This window comes from Perca fluviatilis, chromosome 18 (assembly GCF_010015445.1).
Source record: "Perca fluviatilis chromosome 18, GENO_Pfluv_1.0, whole genome shotgun sequence".
Classification (NCBI taxonomy): Eukaryota; Metazoa; Chordata; class Actinopteri; order Perciformes; family Percidae; genus Perca; species Perca fluviatilis.
Genome location: NC_053129.1, coordinates 34,489,892 through 34,499,891, shown reverse-complemented (window position 1 = coordinate 34,499,891; position 10,000 = coordinate 34,489,892). Strand labels below are relative to the sequence as shown.

At 43.5% G+C, this 10,000-nt stretch overlaps 1 pseudogene; it reads right to left on the bottom strand.

The window, feature by feature from the left end:
• LOC120546453 overlaps positions 1–10,000 on the bottom strand; it is a 41,159-nt pseudogene that overhangs the window by 4,128 nt on the left and 27,031 nt on the right.

The following is a 10,000-nucleotide window of genomic DNA, read 5'->3' as shown; positions in this document are numbered from 1 at the left end:
TGTTGTGTTGTGTTGTTGTGTGTGTTGTGTTTTGCTGTGTGTGTGTCTTGTGTCTGTCTGTGTGTCTGTGTCTTTGTGTGTGTGTGTGTGTGTGTTTGTGTGTGTCTGTGTCTTGTTGTTTTTATTGTATTGTGTGTGTTGTGTTTGTGTGTTGTGTGTGTGTGGTGTTTTTGTCTGTGTTTGTGTTGTGTGTGTGTGGTCTTGTGTGTGTGTGTTGTGTGTGTGTCTGTGTCTTGTCTGTGTGTGTGTGTGTGTCTTGTGTGTGTGTGTCTGTGTTCTCTGTGTGTGTGTCTTGTGTGTGTGTCTTGTTGTTGTGTGTGTGTGTGTGTCTGTGTCTTGTGTGTGTGTGTGTGTGTGTGTGTGTGTGTCTGTGTGTGTGTGTCTGTTGGAAAAGTGTGAAGTCTTCTGGTAGCTGTGCCGAGAGAAATCTCAATCATTCCCAATCTTACAGAGACGGAGAGCGTAGGTATATGTAAGGAGATAACATAGACACAGGCTAATTACTGATCACTAACATGCTAGTTAACATTAGTCATTAAACCTAAACAGATAATGGAAGTCCAAACTGCCTGTGAGCTTCTCCTGTACTATACGGTAATTCCTCTACTGTGTGACAGTAAGTCTCGTGGTTATGACCCAATCGTTAGCCTATTGTTATAAAAGCGTCTGCTACGGAGCCATAACGTGAGGTACAAGGTAATGGAGCCTTTTATACATTGTCGTGTTTCTTTAGAAATAAACAACGGACAAATAGAGTCTTTAAACTCTTCAGATGTAAAGTTATTCTCTGTCAAAGTGGTGTCAGAATGAATGGGAGTCAATGGGATGCTAACGGGAGGTGATGGCTAGGTAGCATCAGAATGGCGCCATAGGATGTACGGGTTGTTAACTTTATTGTCCCAAATCGTGGGACATTTGTCTTGGGCACATAACACATGCTGCAGCCATCATAAAAACAACCAAACACAGACAGCATGTACGAACAACAGATACTGTACAATACCGTAGTCACTGCCCGATGCGAGTCGAGCGCAGACTTGAGTCGCGCATGCGTCACTTTGCGAGAAGTAGCCTCCAAGACGCGAACGGCTTTTTGAGCTAACGCACAGTCTATGAGCTAACGTTAGCAATCAAACAATCTGTGATTGGTTATGGACATTTCTGTTGCCTGTTGTTGTTTTGTATATTCCTGTTGTGTATATTTCTGTTCCTTATTCCCCTGTTCATTGTGTGTTTCTGTTTATCCTGTTTCAACTGTGTATTCCTGTTCGTTTTGTGATTATTTCTGGTTCCTGTTTTATTTTGATAGTCTGGTTTTATGTCTTGTCATGTCTAGTTCTGCTTCCTGTGTTTTCCCACCTATGTGATTGTCTAATGCGCTCCACCTGTTCCCCGGCCCTGGTGTCACCTGTCCTGTGTTTGCTCGTTACCTGGTTTATTTGTTTATTTAGCCCCTGTGTTTCCCTTTGTGTCTTGTCAGATCATTGTAAGTCCTTGCCCTGCTACTTTGTGTCCAGGTCCTGTCAGTTTGTGCATTTCCTGCATTTTTCTGGTCAGCTCGTGAGCCTAGAGTTTCCTCTAATGAGGAGATAAAGAAGTGATGCTGCAAAGTTTCCTCTGATGAGATAAAGAAGTGATGCTGCAAAGTTTCCTCTGATGAGATAAAGAAGTGATGCTGCAAAGTTTCCTCTAATGATGAGATATAGAAGTCATGTTTGGTAACAGATAAAGAGCAGCTGCTGATGACGGCTGGCATAGCGATCTGACGGCCTTGAAGGAGCTGATATGATAACATTTCACTGGAACTAAAACTAACCACGCTTGCAACCAACGACTGCAGTCGAGCTAACGTTAGCCATATCTCCCATCTCTTAGGAGTAGGACCTGGTGAATAAGTGCAGCATTGTGATTGGCTGTGTTTGGAGAAGGAAAGCAAGTCACTTCTTGTTAGATTTGTGTGTCTTAGGTAGAGAATAGATTTTTGATAATTAATGAATGCAAATGAAAAGTGAGTGAAAGTGTGAGAAATAACTCGTGGTTTTGGAGATTGGGGGTGTAGTTTGAGTGAGAGACTTCTAAAGTTATGTTGGGCCTACATGTAAAGATTTAGTGTGGAAACAGTTGTAAAAAACTAATATGCAACCCCACTGTATACTACTGACTTACTGTGTACTTCTACTTCAGAGGAAAACATTGTACTACTGCATTTACCTGACAGAGAAATGTTACTGGTTACGTTGCAGATTCACATTTTATTCTCAAAACATCACATTTAAATGTAGAGTAATCACCACACACACACACACACACACTCACTCAGAGAGAGACACAGACACACAGACACACTCACACACACACACACACACTCTCACAGAGACACACACACATACACACACATACACAGAGAGACACACACACACACACACACAAGACAAACACACTCTCACAGAGACACACTCTCACACACACACACACACACACTTACACTCACACATAAACAGAGACACACACAGAGAGACACACACATACACACACAGACACCCCCCCCCCCACACACACACACACAGACACACACAGTCACACACATACACACATACACACACTCACACACACATACAGAGAAACACACACACACACACACACATACACACACACCCACACACACACACACACACACACACACACACACACACACACAGAGACACACTCATAGAGAGAGACACACACACACACACACACACACACACACACACAGAGACACACTCATAGAGAGACACACACACACTCACACACACACACACACAAACATACACAGACACACACACACACACACACACACACACACCCCCCTCTCTTATCTCTAGATGTTTCCTCTCCTCTCTGAATAATGTGTGTATGAAGACTTTTAGAGTCATGTAAAAGGACATTGATTACTGGATAGAGAGATGATGCTGCAAAGTTTACCCTGATGCTGAGATAAAGACGTGATGTGTGATACCAGATAAAGAGCAGCAGCTGATGAGGGTTGTCATGGTGATCTGATGAGGGTTGGTGTAGAGCGTATATGAGCTGAGTGGTGTCAGCGTTTGTCGACCTCGGGGCAGAATGGCTGCAGTCACAGAGCTCTCCTTCCTGCTGTTTGCTCTCAGCAACTACATCCATGCTCAAGAACGGATCATCGTCCAAAAGGAAAGGACCAAATACACCTTCAAGCTCCCCGACAACACCAACTCCTGCCTGATCTCCAGATCTGTTGGTGAGGAGAAGCTTGTCCTGTGGAACACCTCTGACCTCTGGTCCAACAGCTCCTCAGTACCTGAACACCTGAAACAACGACTTGTCAGCTCGGTGAATACTTCTTCTTACACCATCATCGACCTGACCCATTCAGACTCCGGCCGGTACCGAGAGGAGTGTTGGACTGAGGGCAACGTGACGCATGAGAACAACTTCACTATTACTGTTTGTACTTCAATAGATCGGAGAGGTATCAAAGCGAGACTTGGAGAAACAGTGGACGTGTCATGTGAGGGAGCAGCTGATAATCTGGATGTCCAGTGGCTCAAACCTGACTCTAGATATGAGCAAGAAACATGGGGCAGAGTTTTCGGGGACAATACGACATCAGTGATGGACAATGTTAGAGGAAGATACCAAGTGGTGACAAACACATCAGCTCTTCGTGTTTCCAACGTCACAGCAACAGACTTTACATGGTACCACTGTCTAGTGATGGACCAACAGCAGTGTGTTAGCAGTCAACGTGTAGGGTTGTTCCTATTGGTTGAGAGAATCTACGGCTCAGTGCGAGAGACCGCTGTGTTGCCTTGCACTATCACTGACTCCACTGATGAACACCCCCCACGTTGGTCTAATCGGTTCTCCTCTGACCTTGGACAACTAAACCAGACTGTTCCTTCAGTAGACCAAAACTACTCGCTAGTGTTTTCATCTCTAATGTTAAATCACTCAGGTTGGTACTACTGTGAAGCCTCTATGAGAGAGCAACAGTATTATCTGGTGGTGTGTCCCAAATTTGGCCCCCTTGCTGTAGAGCTCTTCTCAGAGGGAGAAGAAGTCACTCTCAGATGCACTGATTGGGGTAAGGATAAGAGGCATCATTGGTTTATCAAGTCAAACCGAACAGAGCGAAGAATCTTTTATGTAGAGTCTGATCAGAGCATGAGCAGAGTGAGCTGGTACGATAATAATGGGAGTTTGGTTATCTCTAATATCTCAATGGGAGACGCAGGGGAGTACTGGTGTGCCGTTACTGACCCATTTGATGATAATCAGTGTGTGTCAACAGAGAGAACTGTGTTAGTGTACATGGAGCCCTTTGGGATTTACTCCACCTTCTTCAAAGTGCGATGCTCAGTGCTCAGTGTCCTGCTGCTGATGCTCTGTGCTGCTGTAGTCGCTGTGAACCTGAGGACACGGAGAGGAGCGCAGCTTTCACCTCACACACACACTTAATATGTATATATGATCATTTTCAGGGAGGGGGTGGAGTAGGAGGGGGCTGCTCTGTTAGAGGACATTGGTTTAATAGTTTAACATTACTGTCACCTAAGAGTTTTATGACAAATCATTTTACCTTTATATGTGTGTATGTGTGTGTGTGTGTGTCTGTGTGTCTGTGTGTCTGTGTGTGTCTGTATGTGTGTGTGTGTGTGTGTGTATGCGTGTGTGTGTGTGTGTGTGTCTGTCTGCACGTCTGTGTGTGTGTCTGTGTTTGTGTCTGTATCTGTGTGTGTCTATGTCTGTATGCGTGTGTGTGTGTGTGTCTGTGTGTGTGTGTGGGGGGGCTGCTCTGTTATAGGACATTGGTTTAATAGTTTAACATTACTGTCACCTAAGAGTTTTATGACAAATCATTTTACCTTTATATATGTGTGTATGTGTCTGTGTGTGTGTGTCTCTGTCTGTGTGTGTGTGTGAGTGTGTGTGTCTCTGTCTGTGTGTGTGTGTCTCTGTGAGTGTCTCTGTCTGTGTGTGTGTGTGTGTGTGTGTGTCTGTGTGTGTGTGTGTCTCTGTCTGTGTGAGTGTGTGTGTTCCAGATGTTTTATTTTAAATCTAAAGATTATGTGATGTTGTATATTATATATGAAGTAATATGAATTGTCTTTAATGCATTTATAATAGTTGTATCTTGCAGTGTTGTCAGTGTTATAACCTTGTTATTACATCTTGGTCTATATCTATAATCTATCGTCTGTTTAATAAACATTATTAATGAACTATACAACTTGTTTTGATTGTGATTTCTGATTAATTATTATAAGCAACATATCTCTTGGCTGTAAAATGGTTCTTATGTTAACTTTCAGTAAGTAAAGCTTATTTCTAGAGCACATTTAAACACACACACACACACACACACACACACACACACACACACACAGACTGTCCTTCCTTTGCCGTACCTGAAGTTTCTGCATTCTGGCTGCTGTCTGGAGATTCCTTCATGCACAACTCGTATTCTTTCAGATGTTTCATACCAAATGTAACAGCGGCCATGTTGTGTATAGTTTAGGGTCCTCGCCACCACCAGACCAATCAGCATTGAACAGATTGAACATGTAGCTGGACTTGAATGGTCTTCTTTTGACTGAAAGTACTGCCAAACAACAACTTTTTCTGCTCACCAGATCCATGTCCACTTTCTCACAGCCTACTGCTCACCAGATCCATGTCCACTTCCTCACAGCCTACTGCTCACCAGATCCATGTCCACTTCCTTACAGCCTACTGCTCACCAGATCCATGTCCACTTCCTCACAGCCTACTGCTCACCAGATCCATGTCCACTTCCTCACAGCCTACTGCTCACCAGATCCATGTCCACTTTCTCACAGCCTACTGCTCACCAGATCCATGTCCACTTCCTCACAGCCTACTGCTCACCAGATCCATGTCCACTTTCTCACAGCCTACTGCTCACCAGATCCATGTCCACTTCCTCACAGCCTACTGCTCACCAGATCCATGTCCACTTCCTCACAGCCTACTGCTCACCAGATCCATGTCCACTTTCTCACAGCCTACTGCACTGAACGCTCCACCTACGTAAACACCTTCCCCTAATCAACGGCGCCGTCACTACGGTGACCAGCGTAGCGCGCCGTAGTGCAAGCGTAGGGTTCGGTTCGCTGGGAAATAATTCTAAGGTTCAGCAGAAACCCAACCCCATCAAAAAGCCCAATATTTAGCCGAATCCTGGATTTGGTGCATCCCTGCAAACCAGACACAGATAGAGGAGACGAGAGGACGAGGAAGCCCGTCTACAGACCAATCAGTTACAACAATAGACAGTATATATAAAATGGACCACCAGACCCTGTGTCTCTGGACCAGAGACCAGTGAAGGATGTCAGAAGTCTCTTTCCCGGTGCTGGCTGAGCGTTACTGAGCAGCCTCCAACTGAGCTTGAAGACGTAGATGTGACGTGAGCAACCTGTCTGAAAGTGTGAAGTCTTCTGGTAGCTGTGCCGAGAGAAATCTCAATCATTCCCAATCTCACAGAGACGGAGAGCGTAGGTATATGTAAGGAGATAACATAGGCACAGGCTAATTACTGATCACTAACATGCTAGTTAACATTAGTCATTAAACCTAAACAGATAATGGAAGTCCAAACTGCCTGTGAGCTTCTCCTGTACTATACGGTAATTCCTCTACTGTGTGACAGTAAGTCTCGTGGTTATAACACAATCGTTAGCCTATTTTTATAAAAGCGTCTGCTACGGAGCCATAACGTGAGGTACAAGGTAATGGAGCCTTTTATACATTGTCGTGTTTCTTTAGAAATAAACAACGGACAAATAGAGTCTTTAAACTGTTCAGATGTAAAGTTATTCGCTGTCAAAGTGGGCGCCAAAATGAATGGGAGTCAATGGGATGCTAACGGGAGGTGATGGCCAGGTAGCATCAAAATGGCGCCATAGGAGGTAGGGGTTGTGGAGAGAGGCTTACCCCCCTTGGTTACAACTGTCTAGAGACGCAGCTCACGTGTGTGACAACGACAGGATGTAGTTTTGTCACGTACAGATCTTTAGCGCGCTTGCATAAATGCAGTGTGAAACCAAAACTTACCGGACTTTCAGGTGTGAAAGCCCCCCTAAGCTGTGAGTTGTGTGACTGACCTGGGAGGCAGAGGTCCACACAGAGCAGCGCAGCAGTTGGTCTGGATGTTTCCATAACTGTACGGGTTGTAGTTCTCCTTCCCTCGCTTGGTGGACCAGGAGCCTTTAATCTGAAACCAGAACCAGAACCAGAACCAGAGAGAGAGGAGACAGAGAGACAGAGAGACAGACAGAGATAGACAGAGAGAGAGAAAGAGACAGAGAGACAGAGAGAGAGAGACAGAGATAGACAGAGAGAGAGAGAGAGACAGAGAGAGATAGAGAGAGAGAGAGAGAGAGAGAGAGAGAGAGAAAGAGACAGAGAGAGAGAGAGAGAGAGAGACAGAGAGACAGAGAGACAGAGAGAGAAGAGACAGAGAGAGAAAGAGACAGAGAGAGAGAGACAGAGAGAGAGACAGAGAGAGAGAGACAGAGAGAGAGACAGAGAGACAGAGAGAGAGACAGAGAGACAGAGACAGAGAGAGAGAGACAGAGAGAGAAAGAGACAGAGAGAGAAAGAGACAGAGAGAGAGAGAGAGAGAAAGAGACAGAGAGACAGAGAGATAGACAGAGAGAGAGGCGACAGAGAGAGACAGACAGAGAGAGACAGACAGAGAGAGAGAGAGACAGAGATAGACAGAGAGAGAGACAGAGAGACAGAGACAGAGAGTGAGACAGACAGAGAGACATAGAGAGGGAGAGAGAGACAGAGAGAGAGAGAGGAGACATATATCAGGATCAGTACTAAAGCATTTAATTAGTCCCTCCAGAAAAACGGGATTATGCGATCGCATAATTCAATGCATAATCAGCCAAAGTAATATATGTATATATATATATATATATATATATATATATATATATATATATATATATATCCCGCATGTTCCATCTCATTTTTTAAGAAAACGTGTCACATAATCAAGGATTTTTGCCCGCAACAATCACAAAAAAACTCATCATTTTTCTGGAAGGACTGGTTATTACTACTCTATCTTTGATGAGCAGTGAATTCCAGTTTTGTATTGCCGTAACAGAAAATGATAATTGACCAAATGTGCTTTTCCGGAATGGAATAAGAAGTTAAAATAAATTACTTTACATCTTTAATGACAGACCAGGCATAAGCAAAAATGGATTAAGACACACGTGTCAAACTCAAGGCCCGGGGGCCGAACCTGGCCCCTCGCAGGTTTTTATCCGGCCCACATACCAACTTAGGTTCACAATAAATTGAATCTAGTCAAACCTGAAAAAACAGGAAACTGTTCTTCAAACTGTAATTAAACAACACTCAGACCAGAATTTAGCAGATTTGCCAACTTTGAGACTCAGAAATTCCCCCCTAGAAGCGGACAGTTTTTATATTTAGGCTATGAAACAGGTTGCTGTGAGTGTGGTAGCCTGCTTTTAAAAAACGCAGAGCCGGCCTGACGCATATAAGCGAACTAAGCGGCTGCTTTAGGGCCCCGCGGCTACCAGAGGGCCCCCAAGAGCGCTTGAAATGTCCCACATTGGAGCTCATAACAGAGCCGGTCTATTTAAAAGATAAAGTGTTGCTGCTAATTGGTCCCACATTAGTCTTTAAATGTGTATTTGTACATTATGAGTGCTTAAACTAATATTTACAATACACAAGGTGGTTTAGTGCCAAGTGCAGTGGCAAAACGTTACAATGTGGAGAGTCCCCCAAACCAAATCCTGCTTAGGGCCCCCAAAAGTCTTGGGCCGGCCCTGGAAAAACATAATCTTCGTTTTGCTTGATTTGCTAAGTAACTTTTTGCTGACTTCTGTGGGGCTTTAACGTCAACAAAAACGCGACAAAAGTGTCGGAGAAAGCAAGAAAAATTATGAAAAATGTGACCAACGGCAAAAAAAAGCGACATTCTGTAATAAAGTCAAAAGATATTTGACTTTTTTTTCCAATAAAAGCACGTCAATAAACTCTAAATGTCTGGCCCTTGATGTGATTTTCATTTTCCAGGGTGGCCCTTAGTGAAAGTGAGTTTGACACCCCTGGATTAAGACACACAAACAAGTGGGACCAGGACCCGGGACAAGCGACAAAAACATTTAAAAAAAAAAATGGATAGAAAAGATGTTGAATTCCTAGAAAATTGATAAAACAGTTTAAAGATCCAAGTTTATAATTTCCAATTATTTTTATAATTTTTAATTTGTCATGGTAAGTAAGTAAGTAAGTAAGTAAACTTTATTTATATAGCACCTTTCACAGACAAAATGGGTCACAAAGTGCTTTACAGTAAAATAAAAACAGAGCAATAACAACACATACAAAGCTATATGGCTAATAAAATGCTTGTCTAAAAAGATGAGTCTTCAGATGTTTTTTAAAGGTTTCCACAGAATCCAAAGCTCTCAAGGCTAAAGGGAGAGAGCTCCAGAGCCCTGGGGCCACCACCGAAAATGGTGAGGTCAGTGTAACGCTTATCAGTTCCTACTGACCCGATTGTCTTGTTACTTAATGACGACTCTAAATTACACCTGCTCGGGAGACAGAGAAAGATTTGGCTAGCCGGCTCAACCGCGGTCAGTGTAACGCTTATCACTTCAATTTTCTAAGCACAAACAGAAAAATGGGCTCAAATATCCAATTATTCATTTTATTCCAGTCGTAGGTCATATATTACACCTATGACTTCCACTCTCAACTTTTCTACTTACAGTTGGGCCTGAAGGACAAACCACAGCAACATTTTTAGACTATATACGGTGTCACGCACGAGTAAATGTAAATGGATGTAAATGTAAAGTTATGGCCAATTTGGCAATTTACAAGCTCCAATGTCTGTCTGCAGTCAGACAAAAACTGTTTGCTTCCCCTCTCACACATCTGCCACTCATCACCTGTGTCT